The sequence below is a fragment of the Oxyura jamaicensis genome, chromosome 1 (genome assembly GCF_011077185.1).
Source record: "Oxyura jamaicensis isolate SHBP4307 breed ruddy duck chromosome 1, BPBGC_Ojam_1.0, whole genome shotgun sequence".
In the NCBI taxonomy this organism is placed as follows: Eukaryota; Metazoa; Chordata; class Aves; order Anseriformes; family Anatidae; genus Oxyura; species Oxyura jamaicensis.
Window position 1 is genome coordinate 93,743,810 of NC_048893.1, and position 27,837 is coordinate 93,771,646.

The window sequence follows — 27,837 nt, forward strand, 5'->3', positions numbered from 1 at the left end:
GTCACAGATCCTATAACATGGTGTAACACTGACTTCCGTTACAGCACATACAGCCTTGAGATAAGGCAGAAACTAGTAGAAGGGTGGGAAATACATGGCTAAGTAATATGACAGTAGGTGAAAAGGAAAAGAGTTTAAGGTAGGCCTATTTCAAATACAGGATAAATATGATCTGTTGCCCATAAACCTTAGCTTTAATGAAGATAGTTGTTGTCTGAATCCCAGTTTTTTCCACTTCTTGAGGCTCCTGAGAGCCACCAACAATTTACAGAAGATGGAAAGCATAAGTATGTATTACATAAACATTAATGAGGTCATAACCTCTGTTGGAGATTACAAGCAACTCCTATGAGCAATATGAATAAATGCACTACACAAATGCATTTTATTATAAGAATCATGATATAGTTGTGTTGTAGACCTCTGAATTAGTGAAACAGAAACAACTTTAAACATTTTCTCCAGAAAGAGATATCATAATGATATAAGATGTTCTCTTACTGTCACTAATCCCCAGGATGTTTCTAAAAATTAGAAAATCTACCTGCCTAAAATGCAGAAAATTACCAGTCGAATCCAAACTGAAGCTTGCTGTGTTGGGTAAAATAGAATTACTCACTGAACTAAAAATAATATTTTTCAAAGTTCAATGGTTTAGCAAGGCCAGTTTCTTGAAAACGGTAAAGAATAATGAAGAAACCTAAGAGACGGAAACAAGAGCTATTTTAACAATATGCTATTAAATGCCAGACAGCACAGCCAGGCAATTATGTGGAGAGTGTCTTCAGTCAGTAAATAAATACAAATATGAAATATGAAACTGCTTACCAACAAAAGAATAAAACTTTGTGCTAGAGTTCACAAACATTTAATGTTACCTTCCCTAACCTTCAATAATCTCGAAAATACATCATCACAGAGACTAACAATACAAACTTCTGTCTGTTGTGGTGCACAGAAGTCCCCTGGGGACCAAAACAGTCTGTGGCTACATGGGCTCCATGTGCTCCCATGCAAAAGGGATCGTGAATGTTAATATGAGCTCTACCACCTTTACGAAACCTGGTGATCCTTCAGTGGACCATAATTCACATCCTGAATAAGTTCAGTCTTAAATACATGACAGAAATGTAACCTTCCCTCAGGTCTTGGCTGGCAATTTGTTCTATTGTTCTGGCTTTGCCAGCTAAAGTCTTATTGGCAGCTGTACCCAGCTTTTTATCTGTTATTGCTCTGATCCATTGGGTCATCTCTCCCAATATTATCTTAGTGCATTAACTCAGTTCTCAGGAAGTATACAGAGCCAAGCAGGGACTAGTTACAAATGCTCAGCATCAGGCCTACATAGCAAGTCTGCTCTTCTTTTTCATAATCTGCACACATATTTCTTCACAGCCATGTTATGAGTTAAAAAATTACTAGCTCTTGTCATCCAGTGCACTAGATATAAATGAAACTAAAGCATCCGTTTTGCAACATTTTAATAAAAAATAAAATAAAATTCAAAAAGCAGCTCATTCCTGCAAGTTTGGAGCATAGCAGTTTTTAACAGGTATTCCATAAGATATGCCAAGTAGACAGATAATTTAACGGATCCTAGGCTGTTCCACGGGCTTCTCCATTCAGCTTCTTACAAGATTTTAAAACATTCTTGTCCATTTTTCTGGTGCCACACAGGGCCAAGACCTCAGCCAAATAGCTTCCAGACCAAGATGAAGAACAACAGTAATATTTGTGGCTTACTACTCATTACTAAAAGGAAGGGGAGAAGATGCTTTGGTGGGCTACCACAACTTAAACTCCCATTTGGATGAAAAGGTATCACAGCTGAAACAAGGTGGTTGCAAAACAGGAAACACACTATGTTTTTAAGATATCATTAAAGAATGTGCAACCTAATTTGTCTACTGGGAAATGCTGAGGGCCTTGAATTGGTCATTCTTGGGTTTAATCATGTAGGCTCTGTTACTAAAGACTTCAGTAAACAGGCATGGATTTAGACTGTGATTTTCAGTGTTTGTATTCCATGGGGGCTGGGTATTGCAGGTCTCAGAGCAAGTCTATTATCTCCTCAGCCCCAAGATAATTTCTTCATTAGTATTTTTATCAATTTATATCAGATATGTAGTGTGGAGGAAGCTCTGTTAATCCCCCTGGCTCTCATAAAGTGGGCTATATTGCAATTGAAAGAGAATACTCAGTTTACAGCCTCGTTAACATGCTAACAATCAAGATTTTACATTCTACAAGCTTCTTATTAAAGTGGTAAATTAATTAGCTTGCCCAGACAGTAAAGGTCTGAGACCATCATGTAATATGAACTTAATTTAGTTTGCATTTCAAACACAGCCAAGTACATTCCCATGACAAAGCTTTCAAGGTCAGGTTAACAAGTGCAAGGACCAGGTTTCTGACTGACCTATTTTCAGGAAACTAGAATTTGTCCTGCCTCCCTTTGTCTGTCTGCTCAAAAGCAAGAACAGTTTCAGAGTAATTGATGAAATACTGGCTATTTCAGCAGTGAACTATTTATGTTACTATTGTTAACATATCATTAACAGTATTTATTCTTATTACATACCCTTTTTGTATATTTTTTCAGCCTATGTTTAATACTGTGATTGGCATTGCCATTTCCAGTTGTCGTCTACAAACGACCATCACAGCCACAAACTCCAGTCTCCACAGGACTCGTTCTTTGGTGCTGTAGAACAACTAGTTAAACAATTTTCTCCTGTAGGAGAGAAGGTTCCTCTAAGTATTTGGCTCTCAGAAGACAGTGACTTTATTAATCTTTTATGTGTCTCCAGTATTTTTTATGCCATTAAAGGGCAAGTTTGACCACTTGTAATGAGTGAAATATGGGATTGATCTATGTATCCTCTTCCTATCCGGAATTTCAAAAGTTTATCCATACTTCATCTCTGCACTTATCTATTGCTACAATTTCTCCTGCTTCCTCTTATGAACAAGATTGTTTGCACCATTTTTCTGGCCTATACCCAACCCTTTTCCTCACAAATTTTTATTTCTTTATCACAACATTTATTTATTTTTCAAAATCTGCTGTTAAGAACGTAAAACTCAGAGCTCAGCCTTAATCTTGCAGTTGTAAACCAAGTCTGTTCATTAGCTTCATTTTTCATATAAGGGAGGGAAAACAAGCAGCCAAGCATCCCAAGTTTGAAATGAGACATGGCTGGATTATTGGCAACTGTCAGAGAAGCAAAGGATTATAAAAATACAATCTAGTCTGTGTGAAAGAGAGGCTTGAAATATTGTAACCTCTCAGCATTAGCAGCTGAAGCATCCATAAAGCCGAGAGAACCTATTTGAATCCTGTTCATTTAAAATTTAATGGTGTTTTCCTGTATTGCAGATATTGTATAGAAAGATGGGAGTTAAATACATTAAGGAATTCTAAACTGTAGACATTAGTGGAAACAGAAACTAAAATCCAGAAGGGAGTATTATTTCCTAAATGAGGATAAGAGCTAATCAATCTGTGTCTTTCTAAAATCTAATTATGAAGTCTAAATACTTTATGGATAAGAGATTCTGATAATGTCCAAGCTGTTTAACAATTGGAAACATACCTCAGGTGATAGCTTTGCTAATGGGTTTTCAGCTGCACACAGTCCAATTGTGGCTACAGAGTTCCTGAACAACTCAATGTATGTTTATTCATGGGCAGGAATAATGGGATGGGCTTTTTGTTTGTTTGTTTGTTTACTTGTTTTCTAGATGTCTTAAGCTATTTGTGGTAACTCATAAGGGTTTCTCCCTATGTCTTTAAACAGGCAAATAAATAAGAAGACTTCCCCACTCTAACCATCTGTTGTTCACCAGTATACTGGAACAGGAAAACATTATCTACTTCAGGGCAAATCCAGTTTTGTAATTAGCTAAACCAAGCTTGGCACAAAAATCTTGTTCAAGCCCTCTCTTATCAAGTCTTTAAAAATTCTGTAGAGCCAGTCCAAGAAATCACATGTCCATATTTAAAAGGTATGATCAAGGGCTCCAAGAGCAACAGTGGGTTCTGCAGCCTCTTCCCTGATCACTGACCTGCAGCTGGTCCAAGTTACTGTCACCCAGCCTGCTCTACCCAAAGTAGGGGGGCACTCTGGGCCATCATCATCAGCTCCCACTTACCTCTCCCTGGGGAACAAGCCAGCTTTCATTGCTGTCTGACAATAAGATTTGCAAACACTTTTCCCCTAGGATTTCCTGCATGATAGATTTGTGATATCAATTAATTCATAACTTCCCAACACATTCCTTGAATGATTACTGTAGACAGTTCAGGACTTAGCATTACATATTTCTTCAAACATCTTTGAGTCTAAGGCCTGGAGAAGCTGGACAGCACAAAACAAAGTCGATTTTTCAAGACTCTGATTCTCATGGGGAGCTACCACCATACCTCTCAGGAGGCCAGCCACTTCTCTTCAAATATCTGAATATAGGAAATGTAGGAAGTGATTTTTTTTATGGCTGCAACTCCACCCCAACAGGATGTACAGGTTAAATAATAATAATAACAATAATAATAATAATAAACAGATTGCTTCAAAACTCTTTGTAAAGATTGCCATGTACATCTTAAAAATCTTCCCAGAAGGATCTGTGCTGAGCAGTATCTCTTTAGGTGACAAAGAATTGCCACAAATCACCCATCTGTCCCAAGCAGCACAAGAGTCACATAAGAGAAACAAAAGTCACAAAAGGCTGGATTTTAAACTGCTAGTAACCTCTTGTTTTTAAATACTTTCCATAAGCTAATTAAATAACCTGAGAGGACATAAGAGTTATCATAAAAACCAACATACAATTAAATACTGAGATAACTGCTAAGTTGCATCTCAATTAGAAAGAGTTTGCCTTGATTGTTCTGTTTGTCAGACAAGGATCAAGAATTGATTTTCACTGTATTAAAAGGAGAAAATTGTAGACCGAGCAGGCATTAGGTAGAAGTGCTTGGAGGAGTTTGACTTGTGTAAGGAAATGAATACATTTGAACCTTGAGTAATGAGAATCAAGGTGGCAAGAGCATGACTAAAACATAGTATTTATTTAACAAATATTATAGATGTAGATTACAAAAGGTTGGGAGCATAGCTGCAACTGTAACATCAGAAAAAGATAGGCTTAGGTTTGTAATTATTTCTTCCTTTAATCAAGAGAATAAAATTCCTCCTTTTAAAGGAAGAATTAGTTGTGAAACACTGTACAAGTAAGAAATGAGAAACAAAGCTTATAATAGATTATTACAATCAGCACACATTAACAAAGAAAGCCCATCTATCTTGCATGTTTTTCAAAACCATCCTTTCTTTCCTTAAACAGAAAATAAAATACTTGTAGTCAGAATTGCAAGAAATAAAACCCAGCTATGTGAACTGAATCTTTCAGCTCTGATGTACTTTGTTGATCAGGTTCTTCACTTTCAGTAGAAACTTTGGTTTCTTTATGATGTTTTGCACATATCTTAACACTACTTTGGCAATGTATCTTCTAACATGAAGAAGGCAGTTCCAATTCTGCATACAGTGTATATACAACCCGTGCTTTTCATCAGAGCTGGACTTTTATGGCTTATTATCATGAGCACCTGTCCAGAAGAAATTGGCACGGCTAGTGGGCTGGCATTGTAGGCCACCAAACAGGTAGTGTTCTGGGCAGAAAGGGGAAGAAAACAGTTGTTATCAGAGCAGAATCTATCCTTATATTTTCTCATTTCTTCTGAGATGCCTTTTTTTTAGTAAAGGCAGATACGTGTGTGTTTGTTTTTCCTTAAAATTCTCTGGCTTGTTGAGAGTCACAGGTACAGTCTAAACTAGACTTTTTCTTCCAAAATTTTCCAGACTCAGGATGTTACAGTGAAACTCTATGAGCATCCACTTCCCTTCAAGAAGTTTGGGGCCCTGTATCAGCCCTCACCTAGGCCACTGTGGTACTTGCAGAAGCTTCCAGTGAGGACAGATGTCTGGTCAAAAGCTCAGACCTTGGCTCTGGATTGGGGAAACACTTGCCAAATGTGAGTCATTACAAATAATGTGTTTTGGCATTAATGAACTGATCATTTTTCCATAGACAGATCTGCACTAGAATCCTGAATGTGAATAAGGCATAGATCCCCCAGGAACTGCAAGTACTCCAGAAGAAAAGGCTAAGTTCTAAGCCCTTGGTCAATATCGGAGATACAGTCTGAAAAATCATACCACACTATTCCAGAGGATTAATATATATTCAGGAAGAAATAATCAACGACACAACTGACTAAGCAGAATTTCTTTAGAAATGGGTCATTATCTACACTCTAGTAGATAATACGCTATTGGCAAAAGGGAAAGAAAATGAAGAGCACATACTAGAAAGTATAACTGGGCTAGACAATACATAGACCAATCCTCTGTTTTGCTCCACCTTACTGAGACCTTGTCTAGAATAATTCCTCTGTGTACTTTGGGATACTTCAGAGACATTGACCAATTTAAGTTCAAAGAACAATGAAAAGAATGATCCAAGTTCTGGAAAACATTTGTGAGGCAAGATTGAAACAAACTGTGTTTGCTCAGCCAAAAGAAGGGACAGAAGTGAGCAGAGGCATCCCTTGAAGTGTATAAAAGGCTGCTGTATAGAGGTAGAATATAGTGTGCTCTTCATGAAGATGTATAGAAAACAGTTTATATTTGAGTGAGGCTTGAGCTAGGTAGTGAGAAGAGTATGACAGTAACTGCACAGGCTGCAGGAGATGTTACGGACTTTTCACTATAGGAGCTATTGGGGGAAAAAAGTTGAGCAAAAATCTGTTAAGAATAGCAGTGGTAGTACTCTCTATGCACTAGGCCAGAGAGTGATCTTGATGATTTCTACCATCTTAGTTCCCTCACCCCTCCCAACCATCTCTCTGTGTAAGATAAATTCATTCAAGGCTTCTGCCAAAAAAAGTGTTTATCTGGCTCTTTCAGTTAAGGGAAATACTATCAGAACCGTGAAGACTAGCCAAGAAGAGGCAAACAATCTCTGAGTAGCCTGGCTGGCTGGGTGACAGGGTGGCAGAGGGTGAGCACCCCGGTAAGAAGAGTCTTACCAGTGCCTTCATTTTGTGAAAAAGCTGAAATGGAAGTGCTCAATGAATGCTTAATTTTCTGCTGGAGGAGAGTAAATCCCTTGCACTTCAGATATGATGAGTAACTTTCAGATGTGTTATTTGCCTTCCTCTTTTCCCCCTTCCCCCTTTTAACAAGCACACTACACTTTATGCTGCTGGGTAGCACTAAGATTTAGATACTCCAAAAAACATTTTTCCCTTTTATCAGCATCCAGTAAGGCAAGATTTGATGTATTAAGAAAAAGTAATTTATGTTTTATCTAGGAATAATTAACTTTCTCTCATGTTGCTCCTTCCTACATAGAAGCTCAGTTGAAAAAGCTATTTTACTTTTCAGTTGTATTTGTTCTGGAAGACCTTTTGTTTGTTAAAGCTGGTGAAAGTATGGAACAGAATCTATGTAGTAGGTCTAATAAAAAAAGTCTCAATTATAATCAGAAATAGTGATCATCTCCTCTACAGGTATAACCTCTTTCTCAAAATATGATATAAAAGACAGGATCAATCATGCTGAGTATCAGAAAAAAAAAGAAAAAAAAAAAAAAAAAAAAAGCTACTTATTTGAGAGGGAAAAAATCTACTTGATGGCAATGACTAAAAAAAAAAAAAATCAATTTTTTTTCCCCTCAACTGTTTAATCATATTTTTTACTTATGATAGAGAATTAACAAGCCCCAAAACTGCCTTCTTCCCAACTTAGATGTGTTGGGACCTCTGAAAGGTATCCTTTCCAAAATATCAAGATTATTCATTCTACAAGTGTCACGAGGAACATAGATCAGGATTTTCTGAAAGTCATCCATCTCTAAAATATAGAACCAAAATCCTGGATTTATACCGACCTGTGTGGGTATAGCCACATATGTTAACCTGTGGCTAACAAACAGTTACTTGGTAGAGTCCTCATTAAAAATATATTTTAAAAGCTTAAATACATGTTAAGATACTAATCATAGAGCCACAATGGGCAACAGTCATACAAAGACACCTGAGTTTCTGCCCCATTGGGTATGGAGTACAGTTTTGTTACCCCCAAGTTCAAGAGAGATATCAGAAAAAATGGAAAGGGTCCAATGGAGGACCATCGAGGTGACCATTGGGTGGAAAAGGGACATATGAAGAGAAGCTGACATAACTAGGTTTGTTTGGCCTGAATAAGAGAAGGTGCAAGAGATTTAATCACAGACTTCCCCTGCCTAAAAGGTATATGTAGAGGCTGAAGATGCTTTCTTCACAAGGATGCACGGCAACAGGACAACTGGCAATGGGGCATAAGTGGAAATTCTGCTGGAATATAATAATTTATTTATTTTTTACCATGGAAACAAACATTAAAAAAAAAAACCACTCCCTAGAGAACTAGTAGAATTTCCATCACTGCAAATATCCAGGCATCAGTCTTAATACACTTAAATAACAAGTCACTTTGCACCAAAGAGCAGCTTTCCATTTCCATGTTTATTTGGAGACATATTGTCTGGTAGGAGTAGAGAAAGATTTAAGAAAGACTAGTTATGAAATGGAAATAATTAAGCAAAATCAAGAGGAATGTCAAAAGCTACGTTTTTCAACCACTCTGCAGAGGTCTCAAATAAGAACAAATTGTGCATCTACTGAAGAAGGGATTAAAAAAAAAAAAAAAAAAAAAAAAAACAGGCTCTGGATTGTCTTTCAGCTCTCTGATAATGAAGAAACAGCTATCATTCGTGTTGGCTGATCATGGGCAAATTTCTGTAGCATTATTGAAGGCTTTATTACCAATCTTGACATGAATGGAGCATTCAAAAAAGAGAACAGATAATGCAAAATCTCTCGTTAACCCCAAATCCTTCTGGCTGCAGCTCCGTTGAAATAAGCAGCATAGACTGGAACTAGCATTCAAACGTGCTATCGTGATTAGTTTGTTTCAAAGGCCCTGACATATCATCAGTATTAAAGCCTTTTTTTTGTTGTTTTTCTTCTGGGGGCATAGTAATTAATACTAAGACCTTGTAAAAAGACTGGACATACAGATAAAATACCTTAGTGGTTGTATTAATTGCCTGAAAACCTTGATTAAAATTTTAGAAGTTTGAAAGAATGGTCATGGCTCTAAACTGGAAGGAGAGAAATAAATATTCTAAGCATTGGTTCACAGTGCTTCATACAGGCATGTAGTTAGCTCTATACATGGTTTAAACTTTATAATACATTATTTTGCAACTAGCACATCATTATCTAAAATTAAGGATAAATACAGCTTTTGGGTTTCAGCACAAACATTTACCAAAAAAAAAAAAAAAAAAAAAGAGCTAGCCAGTGACTGAAATTAGTTTTGCCAAAATCTTTCTTTAGTTTTGAATTCTGTGAGTTTTTTCTCCTCTGTGCAATTTAAGCAAGTTATCATGGAACAAAACAATTGGAACAAAGAACAATTACAAAACAGGTTCCACATCAAGTCTAAGTAGAAGATATCAACAGGATCTGTGAACATTAGAAAGCAAGCCAAGCACAGGTAGACTTCCAAAAGTCATCAGTCTAGCTCTTCTAGGGTTAGTGCCCAATATAGAATCCTTGAGTACTGACTTCACTAATGAAAGAGACAGATATAAAGGAAAAACATCATTTTCTCTCAGGAACTGTGAATTTTAGGTGGCACCTTTATAACATGGAATTTCTTTCCTGAAGGCCCTACAAATCAAACAGGCAAAATATATTCTTAATGTTGGTTTATTTTATTAAGGAACAAATGTGGAGATAAACTAAAGAATTTAACCAAGATCAATGTATAAGCCTGATTTGAATGTATGTCACAGTCATCTCCTCTGATGCAACATCCCTCAGATCCAAAAACCCCATTAACTTGACAGCATCACTGTTTTAATACTTACGTACTTTTTAAACTGCCACTTTATCTGTTCATGCAAGCATATCCAAGAAACCTGTTCTTACTCCTTACCTACCACTCCCATCCTCTTCTGAGGGGGACACATACAGTTGACATATAAGGGCTATAAAACAAACTCATTAAATTGCATAGAAGAAACCAAATTAGGGAAAAACTTAATATCCTCTTCCAGTGAAAAGCAGACTACCTTTTCAAGTACTTAATGTTGCACGTTAGAAACATAGCACCTCTGACTTCAAAATTGGAATTACCTGTTCACTAATTACTAGGTGGAGTGAGGCTAAAGTATTCCCTATGAAATCAATAGTACTTACGGCATCACCCACTGTGTTTTGCACAAACCACAGCCTACAAATTCCTTAAACTGTAGCCCTATTCAGCAATTCATCTTCTGAATGACAAATGCACAGATAACTTTGACATGTTGCTTCCATTTTGACAGTTTTTGCTGGTGTTCCAGTGGTGCTTGTAAATGTAAGTATAGGGGATCTCTCCCAGATCAATAGAGCAAAAAACCCTTAATTCACCCTTGCTGGGGATATACAGACATAGTCCATGGAGCCAATAAGATCGCCAGGTCATGAACCTTAAATTGAAACAGCAGAAAAAAAGTCTGTCAATCAAGAACAAATAAAAAACTTTTTCTCTTATCCCATACTTAAACCGTTCTTAGCTGCATCCAGGTTGATTCTCAGTTTATGAGCTCTCGCCTGCTGCAGTAAGGCAATAAGCGTCTCTCTTCATGAGCTGATCCACTAGAATTTACCTAAACCCAAAGATTTGTACTCAGCAAAGAGACTAGAACATGTCGTGGTATGTGTGTGTTTATACATATTGTATTTTCTCATTTTATTATATTTAATGTAAAATAAAAATAAAGATGAATATAAGCACCCCAAAAACATTTTGTTTCATGCATGGGTGAATTCTTATAAAGTCTCATTACATCTTTATCCAGACAGAAGCATAATGAATCATTTTTTCGTGCTTTTGGGCTTAGACTTCTTAGTCATCCTCTTTTTCCCCCCAGCCTCCTCTCTCTGTGCTTGACACAGTCACAGACAAGTCTGCAAGGTCAGATACTACAGAAACTTAGTAAATATTAAATATATAACAAGTATTAAATATTAATCCAACATCCATCCTCAATGCTGGAAGCAGGTTACTTCAGACAAGCAGGTTACTTGTCTGTACTGACTGTATAGGTATTGCGTAGTTAAATTGCTCTAAGTTACGGAATATTTCCAAAGCTTTCCAAAATCTTGCTCACCAGCTATGCAAGCACCTTATCTGAAGGCAAAGAGAGAGAGAGTTGTTTAAATATCCCATAGCTGTGTCTTCAAGTTCACCTGCATGGCCTTTCCTTAGGAGCTCTTCCAGTCTATTAACAAGTCTCAGCTGAGACACGTGGGGATGATATGGCAGGTAACCCACAACCCATACCAGGTTATTTACATGTTTATATCATGTCTTAGCAAACAGTTTATGAGGTCTAGAGTATATGTACAGGTTCAGCACATACTACTATGTTATCCAGGGACACACAGACTATAAAGTCTGTGTGTCCCTGGATAACAGTCTTCACAGTAGGTGAGCTATGACAGGGCTGCAGGAAGAAGTTGCTGGCAATGCAGACATAACCTTCCTTCCTACTTTACTGACTGCAGTATGTTCACATGATCATAAGGATTCATTGCTCAAGACTGCTGTAGAGTGAGTAGGGGTTGACAGCTAATTATTTTATCTCTACAAACAGATTTGTCAAGGAAAGAAGCTCTTTGGTTGCAAGTACAAGTACCAACAAATAACCTGCTCCCTTCGCACAGGGAAACTGACGGATCCACAATACATTCCTGGATATTCTTCTGCTGGCCATCTTCAGTCCAGATTTATTTGGATTAAATTTCACCAGTTAGGAATGAAATAACACCACTTAAGAACAAACATAGCCATTCATACTAGGAATTCCATCTGACCTGACAAAACTTCAGTTATTCTATGAAATCAATGCTTATTTCATTCCTATTCATAGCCACATTGATTAACGATCTCCTAACGTGGTTCTCAGTCAAAAACAGTTGACTTAAATCCAGAAAACCTGGGGCTTTCAGAAACCGCAATAGTTGCTCTGCTGCAGTCTTCCTCAAAATGCATGCTATCTATAAACTGCAGTTGCAATTCATTGTGTCTGTATCCATAGAAATTGAATGGCTGTATCTGGCTGTTAATGTTCTTCAGAAACATAACATATTTCCTGCCTGGTTTTCTTTTGGGCACCCTAGTTTTCTACCCTCTAATGTTAGAAAGGGGTGTAAGGAGAGAATGTCATGACACTTGGTAGACTGAAATATGACAGACAATACAATAAAGGTAACTGGCAATATTAAAAGCAACAGATTTTCTCCTAAAACATATAATTGCCAACTAATCTTGAAATAATATAAAAAAAAAATAATAAAAATAAATAAATAAATTAAAAAATCTTGTACTGGAAATGCTAGGCTTGAAGTTTCATATATTTCATCACGGAATTAATAGAATAAGGTTGGTTCCAACCCAAACCAACGATCACATAGATCCTACCCCCTACCATGGGCAGGGACACCTCCCACTAGACCGGCTTGCCCAAAGCCACATCAAACCTGGCCTAGAACACTTCCACTTCCACCGCTTCTTTCCACAGCTTCTCCGGGCAACCTGTTCCAGTGCCTCACCATACTCTGAGTAAAGAATTTCTTCGTATCTAATCTAAATCTCTCCTCTCTTAGTTTAAAATCATTACCATTTGTCCAATCACTACATGCTCTTGTAAAAAGTCCCTCTCTAGGCCCCCTTTAGGTACTGAAAGGCCAATTCAAGGTCTCCCTGGAGCCTTCTCTTCTCCAGACTGAAGAACACCAACTTCCTCAGCCTGTCTTCACAGGAGAGGTCCTCGAGTCCTTATGTTGGGAACCCCAAAGCCCACAGTACTGCAAGTGGTGTCTCAAGAAAGTGAAGTAGAGGGATAGAATCATCTCCCTCACCCTGCTGGCCATGCTTCTTTTGGTGCATCCCAGGATACAATTGTCTTTCTGGGCTGCAAGTGCACATTGCTAACTCAAATTGTGCTTTTCATCCACCAGCACTCCCTTCACCCAGCTTCTCCTTCTCTGTCCACTTATTGTCCAGCCTCTATTCATGTATGAAATTGCCCCAAACCAGGTGCAGGACCTTGCACTTGGCCTTGTTGAACTGTATGTTGTTAATATGGGCCCACCCCTTTAAACTTCTAAAGGTCCCTCTGAAACTCTGGAAGTTTCATAAAAACTCAGAGGAAATTTCAGTGTCTTTAGAAGTTACTGGAAACAGTATTGTTCATGAAGTCTACTTGCTCACTTCTAGATAATAAAAAGGTATTTCATTTCTGGGCTAAGTCCCCTCTTCAGGTAATTCCAAGGAACTTTCCACTTCACATTGATCCTGTACCTGGATTAGCCTTAACAACTATGAGTATTCTGATATTTAATTTTTCTCACTTTCATGAAACTAGAAGCTGCCTAGTTTAGGCATAACCTCAGCCTGATTGCACACAAGTCCCTTGTGTCCAAAGAAAATGAAAGGAGAACATGCCATAGGAAATTATACTCAGCACAAACCTCCTAGTAGCTCTGCAAAGTTTGAACACTACTCGCCTCTTGCATTTGCCTTTTTAAGTATCCTAATAATGGTCTGGAGGTCCCTACAGGGTTACTCCTAAAATTAAACATATACCCATCAGGGTATCAGTGATGACTTCATAAATTAAATTATAATAGTTCAGTTGGAAGGAACCTACAAAAATCCTCAATTCCAACTGCCTGATCATGTCAGGACTAACCAAAAGATAAAGCGTATTATCAAGGCTATTATCCAAATGCCTCTTGAACACTGAAAGGCACAGGGCATCAACCACCTCTGTAGGAAGCCAGTTCCATTGTTTTCATGACTTCGTGATTTATTCAGAGGTAACTGCAGTAGCTGGACTAAAGGAAACCTAACAGCCCATACATTCAGGAAGTCAGTACTCAGACATAAAACTGTATTGAATATCCAAGCAAACAGGCTTCATGTACATCATGGAAGGGAGTAGCAATGAAAACATCAGTAAATTGAGTGACAAGTGGATAAGTTAGTTTGTAACGGTTGGAGAGAATCAGACATCAATATTTTTATATCTTAGTGGCAAATTACTGACTGTCAGCAATTTGTTTTATGATTGTGATATTTCAGTTGCTGTTGACAACTGCTTGTTACTCAAAATTGCATAGAAGTCTTTACATAAAATATGATATTGATCTTTTCAAAGAATTCCTGCTTTCTCTAGTAATAAACTTATTCTATGTTATAGAGATCTCTGTATTTTTGTGAACAATATAGGAAGTCCATTCTAGCACTGACCTGTCTGTCTTTTAGCTATGTTATTCTCATTTCAGAATAGTCTAAAATTAGTAGAATAATCCCAACACATAATATTCAACTATTAAATATTTCCTTTTTCCTTTCCATCTTTTAATTATATTTATTATTTTTATTATAATTTTTATTTTATTATTATTTATTTTATTTATTATTTATTTATTTATTTTTAATATGGAAGCAGTATCTTTTGAACAAACTGAATGAATAATTAGATGATAGTATAATGCAACATGGCAACACAATACCTGATCAGCAGGGTCTATTTTTAAATCTACTTTCATCTTTACTCATTTGTCTTATTAGCTGCACAGCGTGGGGTTTGGGGAATGCCTCCTCCTCTCCCATTTAACCAGGAGGCAGCAGGTGCAGAGCTCACATGCCCTGACAGACAAGAAAATTTGGCAGTAGGAATAACAAACAGTGCCTCAAAATCAAACAGCAGTTATCAAGAAAAGCAGGTGCTTTTCCCAACAAGTGCTCCATTAGTACTGCTCCTCTTCCCTGCTCGAGTCCTGCAGTCACTGCAGGGAATCACGCTGTGGACTAGCAAACAACGGAGATACTTTTATCAAGTCTCAGTATCTATTTGATATATCTGCTATCACCAGTAAGTTCAATTGCACAAAATTAAAATAAGAATTGAATGGGTTAACCCTCTTACTACATACTGTGGGAACTGGTGTAAATCTGATGTAACATGTTCATGCCTGTCTCACTCCTAGGTAATTTCTAATAGCCTCAAGTTCCAATATAAAAAGCACATAGCTGCAGGGAGACATGTCAACTTCCCTTACATGGGCTGTCATTCCCTTGGAAACATAATAATTAAGATGTCTGGTGTAACTGCTTCTGCCAGAAATATTTTTAGATTTCAGCCCATTTCAAGAAACTCAGAATTCAATGGGAAAATTATTAAATGCTGCATGACAAACTAAGGAAAGTATCTCTACTGTCAGAATACGCATGTGAACAGACATTCACACACAGTTCTTCAACAAAAAGGGGAAAACTATCTTGTCCAAAAATAATAAAAAAGATAATAAAATAAAAATAACAATAGCAAAGCTCAGGATTAACTTAACAAGGAACAAAGGCAGCTGAAACTGAATTGAAACACTTCTTACCAATAGGAGAGATCCCCACCTACTTAGGTATTTTCACAGGTCTGGAGGTGCTGGTCTACTAGCTGCCTCTTCAACGACATATATATTGGCAACAACCAAAGCACATTGGTTGCTGGAGCTGCTGAGAGGCACAGAAGCACATGCCCTCACAGAAGACAAAAGAGGAGTCAGAGGCTCTTACCTGTCTGAAAAGTGTCCACAAGACAAAAAACAAATGCAATGAGACAGTTGCACAGCTTTTAGTGCACTGCTAGGTTATTGCAAGTAGCTAATTTTCATTTAATCAGTGAAATAAGACTCAAATCAGTTGTAACAAAGATAACAAGTGGCATTGATTTGCCGGTTCAGAATGGAATATTTTTCTGTCCAGTCACAAGCTCACAGCTTGGATTTCTATCTGTGGAGCCATTCAATCGGAGACAAGCCTGCTTGTTTTGGGTTCCTAGGCTTCTCTCTGTATATGTCACCACTGAATGGTTCCTAAATTATAAAAGCATATAGCCAAACATATATTAAAAGCCAGTGAGGAAAGATGACTGCTCAGTATGGAGGAAAGACCCCTTAGCTGCAAGTGCACAAGCATAGGCCTGTTTATGAAACTGACTGTGGTGGGAAAGGAAAAAGGACACAGATCCGATGAAGCATTGAATAAACACGATAGTGCAAGAATCACAAAATCTTTGAACCAATGAGACTGCATTATATGAATTGATACAGGCTATTGCTCATGGGGTTTGATAGACAGATAGGCCAGGACCTGGAATAATCAAAGTAACAAGTGTTATAAGTGCAGTATTAAGTTGCAGACTTAAAAAAAAAAATAATAATAAAATAAGATATTTGAGAACAAAGCTTATAAAAGAATAAAGATACACTTTGGGTCCACTTTTCTGGAAGGCATTCATACTGAACTCTGAGGCTAAGATGCTACTTAGCATTTAGTGCTAAGTGAAGCAAAAGAATTACTTTGTATGCCTTGTTTAGCAGCCCTGTTTATGCACCTCATCATAACGTTTGCCTTTCTTGCAAGAACATGATATATTTAACTCATGTCTGCCTGATAATCATGCCTTTTCCTGCAAAACCAATCATTCTCTAGCCTTTATTTTTGCAGGTTATTGTTGCAAAGTTTTCTGCTTTGCATTGTTTATATTGTACTGTGCACCACTTGATCCAATTCTCTACTTCAGCAAAATCACCCTGTATCTGCAGTGTTTGAAGGATCCCCAATTATGTCATCTGCACACTTACTAAGTACATTCCATATTCTGCTACACAAGTCAATAATGACAATTTTGAGGCATGCTGAGATCTGTTTAACCTCACTCTGTGCATGCCTCCATTTTGACAGCAAACCTTAAAGATTATCTCATTATAGAGTTCCAAATACTTCCACATAGTGCTTACAGTTTTTCCTCTTTGTCTCAGATGATACTTATAAGCAAAGTAGGGAAACGTAAGTGATGTCAAAAACTTTACCAGACTTCTGGCATCTATTTCTTCTACCCTTTCCAATGGGTTATTATTCTTAGAAGGAAAAGAAAATAGGATGAAAAGAAAAAAGGATGCAAGTGATTTTTTTTCTTGACAAATTAATACCGGTGCTTATCTCCTCCTTTTCTTCTGGATGCTAACATATCTTGTTGAACCATGAATTTTCTGATTGACCAGAAGACAGGTTTAGCCTTTATGCCTTAATTCATTCTTTTTCTCACTAAAAATAGCACACACACACACACACCCTCCAACTTCCACTTTCCTTAATGGAAGCATTGCATATCCAGCCTATTCCTAGGTTTCAAATTATTACAAGCTTTAAGTGGTTAGCTTAAAGGTTTCAGTACTTTACTTGCATTCCATAGTCATAAGGTTCTTCCTGTGAGGAAATACTTATTTTAAATTGAACATTACAGTCATCAATGATGTAAAACTCTGAATTATTTTTCAAAGTCTAGTCTTAAGGGGACTGTTTTTATTTTTGCAAGCACAGTGCCCCTGAGTTTTAAAACAACATTTTTTTCTTAATAAGTGGTTTGCTGTTAAAAATTCCCCAGAGGTACAACAGGATACAAGTACCAGGAATCTAAATGCTTTATTTCCCTTAAGTTTGGTGAAGTGAGCTCATGACCCCACCACAGTTCCTAACTTCAGTATGACCACATCATAACTTCAGCAAAACAACTCATGCATGTTACTGTTCTCAGAGATGAATAGACTTAAGATAGCAGTTGTTCACTGTCTAAGAAGATTCTGAGGAAGGCTGAAACAAAACAGGTGAGGATAAATGCTGATACTGTCCATGCCATGCTGCATGTATGAGTGCCTTTCTTATAAATGTGACCTGTTGGTTTCACAAACACTGAAAATACAATAAAGGAAAGATCCTGAGCATTGGCTACAGTAATGACAAAATATAGGACTGTGAAAAGCTCTTAGGAGTTAGTTTTCACTAAAAATAAACAACTACAATGATACTCTTAAAGTGATTAGCACCCATTAGAGGCTAACACAAAGAAATACTCAGGAAAGACAATAAGTCTTGGTAAATTTGATATTTTCCACTTATTTAAGCCTGAAAATATTCACTCTAGGACATTTAGAGAACTGACGGAAGCAATTCCAAAACTACTAACAATAATCATAAATAGCTTCTCTAAAAGTCGTTTGTATCTCAAATATCTATGCCACAAGGATTATTCATAGATAATGCAGAAAAGAAATTTTCTCTACAAAAGATTGAAGCATTTTATCCCACCATTAGAAGGAAACCTTGCAAAAGAAGGTACTTTGTATGTTCAGATTACTGAAAAAAAGTACTAGGTTTTAAATGGTTGGTCTTGAGGTCTGGATCAGTTCCCACAGGGTTGTAGAGCCTACAGAGTTACATGTGGACACAAAGACCCACCTGGATTCTTATCATGAATAACTTGAAATGCTTCTCTTCAAGATTAAGGATGACAGACCCTTGGATGAGATGATGATAAAAAAAACTTTCTCCTACTATCTAGAATTCAAAGAGCTCTCAATCTTACAAGACAAAAGGAGAAAGAATTTCATTAAGGAGCCACCAAATTTTATTAGATTAATATAATGCTATGTACCTTCTCCAATCATAGATATCCATAATTAAAACATCCCCTTTGAGCAGGCTGATACATTCCACTTATTTTTTGCCCTCAACCTTTCCATCCTCTGAATGTTTTTTGATTTAACCTTCTGTATTCCTATCTGCCTTTATATGATTATACCTACTAAAAAATTCAATTCTCTGAACTGTCCATAAATAAATATTTTGTTGGCTACCTTTTGCAGCTGCCACAAGCTACTGAGCAACAGAGACTAATCACATAGCTGTAGTAATTCAGTATTAAACTGTCTTGCAATTAATTTGTTCTGCTTTAAATACTGGAAGTTTGCAATTTACAACCAGATATGCTCTAAATTATATGAATCTAAAGTTATATTTTTTTACCATACATTCTGCCACATTGTATTCTTACAGCTCTTTAGGGCCCTTATTGGTGATCTGACCTTGCCACTTCAAGTTCATGGCCTAAACTGTAATAATTTCCACAGTATCCTCTTTCTTCCCCCCATGAATTCTGCTAGCTACATCAGAGATTCCCAGTCCTGTGAATAATGAATGAATAATTTAAGATTCAATTTCTTAATCTGTTGCATTCATTCATTTTACAATGACTTTGATGAGAATTGAAGGCAGTAACCATTTTGCAGAAATGAACATCTCAGCTGTCTTTTTTTTTGACTGCTTCTCAGAAAAAAAAAAAAAAAAAAGATAAATAAATAGAATTCAAAATAATAATTGAGAGTGAAAGCCATAGCATGAAGATATTAATTAAAACTCCTTTCTTCCTAACCCCAGCTGATTAAGCCTGTAGTTACTGCTTAACACAAAACCAAGTGAATTTCATACAGTGATAAACTTAATTTCCACCATCTCAACAGTAAAACACAAAGGTTTACAAGGAAAATTGTCTACATGGCAGATATTGTCCAATCATTCCCAAACCTTAAGAAAATGAATATTATATGAAATATGTTTTTAAAAATTCCTACATATAAATCTTATAATTCTCTAGCTTTACTACAAAAATCACCTATACAATCTTTTCCAATACAGAGCCACTTTTTTGTTCTACTGGTTTGATGATTAAGGGCATTTTTAAAGGAAAGTATAAGATTCTTAAATATATCACTAACAAATGACATATAAAGGATAAAATTTCTCTCAAGTTCTTGTTTTAGTTCTATTTATTGGGGTTTCACAGAAAATCTAAGAGGCCAATATACAACAATTACCATACATAAATGCCAAAGGTAAGACTCATTGAAGTCCAAAGTTTTTGAGCTCTTGGATTAATACAGTGGCTCTACAACAACAAATTCATTTTATTCTCTACCCTTGTCTATACAGACCTGGATCTAACCAAGAAAAGACAGATGTCAGAAGAATTGTGATGAAAGAAAATTTATAAATGAAATAAATTTGAAATATGAAGGGTTAGCAAGATTCAGTCCCATGGGATTCAGAAAGAGCAAATTATTTATATGGTTCCTTACAAAAAAAAAAAAAAAAGTACCTGTAAACTGAAGAAGGTTGAACGCTGATGCTCTAAATTGACCTTCTCCAACAAGCAGCAGTTCTTGAGTTCAAAGACAAAGTTCTGAGTTGTTTTCCTGTCACAGTGATTTACCTCACTGTTTAGAGAGAGCAAACATTCATCATTGTGCAAGCTTCATCTAATTAACATAACACACATCATTTTCTAAACCAGTTTTCCATAAAATTAAAACCCTTATGACTCCAGTCTTAGCATTTGTCTAAATAAGATCCGTGCCCTGATGACCTTTCATTTAAATAAAAAATTGTATTCTTTGTACAACTTATTTCCTTTCTGCATGTAAAAAAAATACTGCTTAGTTAGTATGTTTATCTGTACACCTGATAATCCAGAGTTCTGCATAACTGGTTTGAACACATCAATTTAGGAAAGAAATTGTGACATGAACATACTAAACAGAGATTGCAAACAGAGATTGCATGTTCATGTCACAATTTCTAAATTCCTAAACCTAAATTCCTAAACCTAAACTCTTTCTAAATTTCATTGGAGGTAACTAGTACCTTTGTCACTATAGTAGTCACACTTGTTTTGGATTGGCAATTGATAAAAATGCCTCAAGATTTCATATAACATAATTAATGTTTCTTGATTAGGTTTCTTCACCAGTTTGAGCTCTGCAGCTAGTTTCCAGAGCTTTGTGTATCTTTTTTAATTTATATATTCAAAAAAGTCATTTCTCATTAAGAGAAAAAAGTTACAATGAATACTCCTGGATTTTGCCCACTCACAAAAAAAAAAATAATAATAATAATAAAAAAATCCAACAGTAACTGTTCTTGACTGTAAAACTGGCAAACAAAAATATCCTCAACGCCCACAATGAGCATGAGTAATAAAGGCTCTGCAAAACTGAAATGAACACGACTTTACTCTTGTCAGTATGTTAGGCATCAAAACCAGATTCAAGTCAGCACAGATGTTTCTTCCAGGTCCTTCATCATAATCTTGAAAACTCCCAGGTCTGTCTTTTCTGTCCTATTTCTACAACTAAAACCCCGAGGAAGATTCTTGACATTCTGACAAACGTAGCCTTTTCCTTTCTAGTATTGTTGCAAATCTGCATTCACACCACCCACCACACAAAACAATTTTACCTTTAACATTTCCCACAGCCTGAAAAACATCACCTCTCCATCATGCTCTTTTGCCAAATTCTTCAACAAATCTTTCACTAGCTTGTAATATGATATCCTGAGAGAATCTATTTCCGTCTCTCTCTTTTTTTAATGGAGCTAATCCCTGTTACATTATTTAAAAAAAAAAAAAAAAAAAAAAAAAAAAGTAGAAAATAACCAACGTCCTTTTTTTCCCCAAAAGCTTAATCAAATTTGGAAATTGTTCAGGAACAAGTTCTTGAAGTATCGTTTATTTCCTTTATCGACTTTTTCCATGTTCTCACTATTAACTACTCTTAAGCATTTCCAGAAACAGACATGCTGTTATACCCAACAAGATTGTGAAATCTGTACTTGTAGCTTATCCTAACATAGCTGGTCAACACATACAAGACTCCAAATTTTGCAGTGACAGCGATACTACTCTACCAATTTTATTGTCTGTTTCTCCTAAGCAATTGATAGGTGGCATAGACTTCACACCAAAGAATTGCCTTATATTAATATAACTTCCCAGAAAAAAAAAAAAAAAATCAAAATCTTGAGAATGTTGAACAGAGATCTTGTCTTGAATGTTTCCTCAAAGAAATTTAAAAAGACATGATGAAAAAGGAATTTATATAACACTCACATTTTTACTGACTTTGTTTCATATTTTTCAATTGCCAGCATGAAAAAACTAACTGCACTTTCAAAGGTTGAGCAGAAATACTTCACATATAATTGAATGTATTCTATTCATTCCTCCCCACATTCACAAGGATGCATTGCTACAGAAGGCCCACCAGTACTCTGAGTAAGCAAATTCATCCCTCTGAGCACAAGGCCCTGTAATGTTAATGCTTGTTCAGTTTAAGACGTCTCAAGTGATAAGACTTCCCATGTTTATCTTTGAGAGTTTATTTTAACAAATCTTGCTGTACAATGTTCATCATGCTTTGCAATGAACCTAAACCTAAACTCTTTCTAAATTATGCAAATTTGTATTTGCTCTGCTAATGTATTGTTACAGAAAGTACCCATACTTATTTGCATTTTACAGCTAATAAAAAAAAATATTCAAGTTCTGATTTTAATTAATTTACCTTAACAGTAATCCCAAAGGAATTGAGGGGAAACCCTGTTTTGCCCATATTAGATAGATGGATGAATTTGTCACTCACAAGAGAAAATCAGAAGGCACCAGGAGTGTCTATACCATTACAGGCAATAGTACTAAACGTGAAATAAACTACTGTGAGAAAAGCAGATGCATTATCAATATATCTTCAAAGCCTTCTTAGAGTGTTTTCCATTGGTGTTTTACACTGCCCTACTTGGATCAATTTCTCACTCACAGAACTCTCTGATGGATTTTCACCACTTAAACTCAACAAAAGCTTAACACTTTGTCTATTTTAAGTAGATGGATTTACCAGCAGGTATATTTTCATCATTACTAAATAGGAACGCTGGAAAGACAGGTGCTAGACATGTGTTGTTTTTATATAATGAATTCTTGCTTTATTTTTCTGATTATTTTGGATAGTTTGGAAAATGAATATAATTATCTTAAGTCCAACAAAAAAGCTGAAATAAACCTACTAACTCAGAACTAATTGGTATTCAAGTTTATAATTACTGGCTTTGTCAAATAGATCTATTCTGATTATTTTACTTTATTAGTACTGTCAGTCCTTTTAAATTTTAACACTGTGTTTAAATCAACCTGTCTTTAGTAATTTACATGAGTTACACAATTACACAGGTAGCAATTAGGGTAGCTTGGGTATCAAATGCAATTCTTGATAAAATTGTGGATCTGTACATTTGGTTCATTAGGTGATTATCATTGTTAAATGAATGACAAATGAATATATTTAAGGGTGTTGTTTTCTATATAATATTTGCTACTTTAAGAAGCATTTTAAATAAGATCTATGCCCAAATAGCATCTTTAATAAAAGAAAGGCCTGTATAGAAAGAAACGCTTCATTCAGTTAATTTTTAAGTCTGTCAAATGTTCTGATCCTCATAGGAGTGACTATATATTCAGTTGTGTACAGAGCACATATTTTCTTCCACTACATCATTATATGAGACTGCATTTTTCAATGTGAAATCTAGTTGGCCATCTAAAACTATGCACACAAGCAGGGATTTTCAAGTTATTTTCCATGAGTACTTCTGGAACCTCTCATGCAGTGTACATTATCTTAGTGATACCAAGTGCAAGAGCAAGAAAACAAACATTCAGCTTGTTTCAAGGCAGTGAAAGCTGAGAGTTCTCAGCTCTGCCCTCTCCCTCCCACTGCCTCAGTTTCCCCTTAAGGCTGCCTATAACAATGGACACAATGCCCACAGGTTACTGTTGTGCTTAGAACTTCATTAATGGGGCACACAGTCCATCCTGTCCAGTTCTCAACAAGCTGCGTATATGAGACGGGAATAGCATAACTTCAAAATTAGAAAAAGAAACATAATAAATAAATAAAGGCTGTGAAAATTTTCCCTTATGCATCTGTAGTAGGATCTGTAGAGGCGAATAGGAATTCACTTTACACAGCATTGCCACAGGTGCCTAAGGTGTGGAGGTATGGGAGGTGGGAATGGTATAAACCCATCAGTCCCCACCCCAGAAAGCTTATCTTCCAGGGAGATTTAAGCATTTGCTGCTTTCCCTGGCCTACTTCCCACTGTACTTTACCCACACATGCAAGGAAGAAGACACCTGCATATCACTGCTTTACTCCTCAGGCTCTCCATAAAGCTACTCTGAAGGAATAAACAAGTCCCTAAACCCTAACGCTGTCTGCCTCATATTAAATGCCTTATAGTAGAATTCATGCTCTTGACACAAAGCATAAAATTAATCTCACCCAAGCGTACATCTGAAAGGTGAATATATTCACATGAATTGGTTACTGTAAATTTTATAATTAATATACAGTTTCCTCTAGAGTGACATGCATTCTGTTAGTCTAGATATCAAAGGTGTTTGCTATGTGTTTAGATGAGTCCCACATGGAGCATTGACAGTAGAACGGGGGCCAATATGCAGGATTCCCAAGGCCAGACGGCTCTGCTTCCTTGGCACTCAACCAAGGATGAAGTACTGAAATGGAAGTGCTGTAAAAAGAAACATGCAGGCATCACTGCATTTTATCCCCTTAAAGTAGATCAAGGACAAGAAGTGTCTCCCTGATACAGATGAGTAGGGTTTAGATATGAACTAGATGCCAAACTGCTTGGCCTTATGATAGTTAAAGGGCTTTCATGTAGACCCATGAGATGCAGATCCTTACAGGATTAGACCAGTGATTTTCTCTTTCTGTATCCTGATTTTAGCCAAAATGCAAGCTACTGTAACAAGGGTACATTTTTCACTTAGCAAGTCAAATAAGCAATGGCAGAAGTGTGCTGCAGCAGCACAGATCACACTAACAGTCAAAAACTTAAAATGTTTTTCTGGGGTCCATGGGGGTTTTTGCAGTCCCTGTGAACTTCATGTTCATACCAACCTTGATCCATCCCCCAGTTACAGTGAGAGCCTGCACAGGCTAGTTCTGACTTGCTTCACCTTTTGGATACAGCTTTCATTCCCTCACACAGGCACATAATCTGCCCCCCCAATTTAACACCTAATTTTACAAGTCATCTACTTGCAAATTACAGGATGAAAAGAAATTCATATGTTACTGAGGATAGTTCAGGCTCTTTCCTGAACAAAACATAAGCAGCCACATTCAGGCATTCTAATTTAAGAGACAGGAATATAAATTGAACCACAGAATACATAAATATCTGCTTATTTGATTCTCAAGTACCTGCAAGGTTCCCTCGTTGTTTACTTAATTCATTGTACACAAAAGATTTGTTCTGTTTTAAGCACTTAAAAAGAGCAGAGCTCAGCCTGCCTTGACTGAGGTTGTGATTTGCACTTGGCCAGGGTCCAGGAGAGAAACAGAGCTGCAAGTCTGGAGTGGTTTTCCTTGTGACTCTGAGACAGAACGCAGTTCAACAGCACTTCTTTCCCCAGAAACTGGTAATTCTTGTGAAACTATCTTTCTGAACTTTGAAACCCAAAGTTAAAGTAACACTCATTTCTGCATTACCAACAAAATCACACATCATACACAAAACCTCACCTCCACCCACAAAAAAAAGCCTCTAGCCATATGTTTATGCAACCCACAGGCATGAGAAGCCTATCCTATCCACATCTTCACAATTTGCACATTTTACATGGTGTTTCATAACATTAGCTTGATAAAAAAAAAAAAAAAAAAAAAAAAAAAAAAAAAAAAGCCTACTCCTATATTAGAAAGTGGCTGGCATGGTATTATATAGAAAATCTATAATTTTTCATGTCATTAGACCAAAAATCACTGACTAAAAAGTGGTGTATAAAACCAAAATGATATGACAGATTCATTTGTAGACAAAGCATACTGTTTTGTATTAATAATAAACATTTTCACACTGAGGGTAGTATTAATGAGAATCTTATTGATTTATTCAAACCTCGTTGGCTTTTACTGTAATCCATATTGAACTGGATTTAAAACTCACTGGCTTATTTATTAACATTTTGCATAGGAAGAACTGTGTGTTCATCTGTAAAGCGTGTGATTATCTGCATAAAATGTTGATTTTCATTCACTTGAACATAGAATATATGGGTGCACACATCTTTTAAATTGGTATGTTTGAGTGAATGCTTAGTTTTGTAATTGCTTAATTTTTTTTAGGTGCTGGTTATTTCACAGAAGGTACAGATTCCAAGCTGACATCAATAATAATGAAACAAACAAACAAGAAAAATCCATCACAAGGAATAAAACCTTGCATTAAACATCAAACAAAAGTATGTCTTCAGCTCAGCAATAGGAAAGACTAGGCCAGATTCGTCAGTGGTACCTATCCAGTGGAGATAGAAGGTCCTGTGGAAACCAATAAAATTAAATAATGCACCATAATATAAGGGTAAGTTGAATAAGGGGGTATCCAGAACAAGTCAACAAAAGGTAAAGTTTTTTGTTTCTTTGTTTTCTTTATTTAATTGAAAACATACATCCAGAACAATAGCTGCTGTGTACTGTTAATTTAATTCACATGAGGTCTTAAAAATCAACGTCATGCTTTCTATCATCAAAATGCAATGCTTCAAATTTACAAATATATGGAAGAATGTTTTCCTAAAAATGAAACAACTCCTTTCACAGAGGAGCTGATGCCAGCATCCAACCCATGGGTTCCACAGTACCAAGCCAATCTGTTTTCTGGCAGTGTGTAAAAACTGGGCATCAACATGCCTTGCACATGAATCAGTATGTTCCATAAATAGGTTAGTAGTTTCAGTTTCAGATTTTTGTCTCCATGCTCCCCTCGCCCTCCCAGACATCATCAATAGAAAGTGCAGAACTGTGGGCATAGAACCACAAAACCATTTCAATTCCAGAATTTCCTTGTGCAAGTAGAATACAAACGTGAAACTGTTTTCATTCAGTTTGTGCTATGCAGTTGGCACTAAATCAGTTTTCAACTACATCTTATCAAAGTATGCATATGTGTACGCAGGTAAAACTGAGTACTATTTATGATCTGCTCTTTCTGGGATATGTCATTTACTTGTTTACTTGTAAGCACACTTTTTTTTTTATATTTTTTATTTTTAAAGTGTTGCTGTTTCTAATCACATTCTCTTTTTTTTTGCAGATCATCCCAAACCGCATACAGTAAAACACATTGCCAGTGTTTTAAGCACACAAAAGTACTGAAATCAGTATGGGTCAGATCTTCACTGCCCTTACCCACAGTCATAACTATAAGGGGCAAAAATTTGCACCAGAATTGGTACTAATAGCTACAACACCTTGACATTCAGGAGAAGCATTTCAAAAGAAATAAAGATAGAGAGTATACACTTCTCTGATTTTCAGACTCTCTTGTTATGTCTAAGTGCCTCCAATAGTGCAGCACAATAGCAGCTGATCTGTAGAGCCAAGCACTCTGCTCTACAGCAGTGCTGAGGAACTTGGGTCCATACAATGAGCATTTTGAGACTGGGGGCATTACTTTGGACTGGTTGACATTCAGTCCATGAGACTGAGCTTGGACCAGTCCCCATTGGCAGTTGCCCAGTAGAGGTGAGCACATGATGCCAAACTGAGTACATTAGGTGTACCCTGGTTTGGTTTTGTCCAAATAAAATCCAGTTTGTGCACTACATGGTGCAAAACAAAGCAAAAAGACCATGCCTGATCTGAACTAAAATGCTAATCTTTGTTCATAAATACATAGAGTTATACCTGAGTAATACTTAAATTAACTAAAAATCTCAACCTGTTACCTGTTATTTTAACATTTGCGTCCACAGCATCCACCCTATGAAATTACTTGGGACCCAAACATCTTGAAATATATTGAACATTATGTTGGATCTAAGTCAAAAAGCAGAATCCTCTAGGACCTCTTTGGAGAGGAAAGGCAGGTTTTTTTTTTTTTTTTTTTTTTTTTTTTTTTTTTTTTT

General features: G+C 36.5%; 1 long non-coding RNA gene across 2 annotated transcripts in view; it reads right to left on the minus strand.

Annotated features, from left to right (window-relative positions):
* Positions 1-9,517: 9,517 nt before the first annotated feature.
* The window catches only part of LOC118157781, a 60,146-nt gene continuing 41,826 nt past the window's right edge, over positions 9,518-27,837 (minus strand). The window contains exons 2-3 of one of the 2 annotated variants that reach the window (XR_004746727.1): positions 20,167-20,263; positions 9,518-9,787 (exon numbers count right to left, since the gene is read on the minus strand). This is a non-coding gene — a long non-coding RNA (uncharacterized LOC118157781). Of the gene's footprint in view, positions 9,788-15,593; positions 15,751-20,166; positions 20,264-27,837 lie in introns of those variants that run through there. The other variant, XR_004746726.1, reaches the window with a different exon arrangement.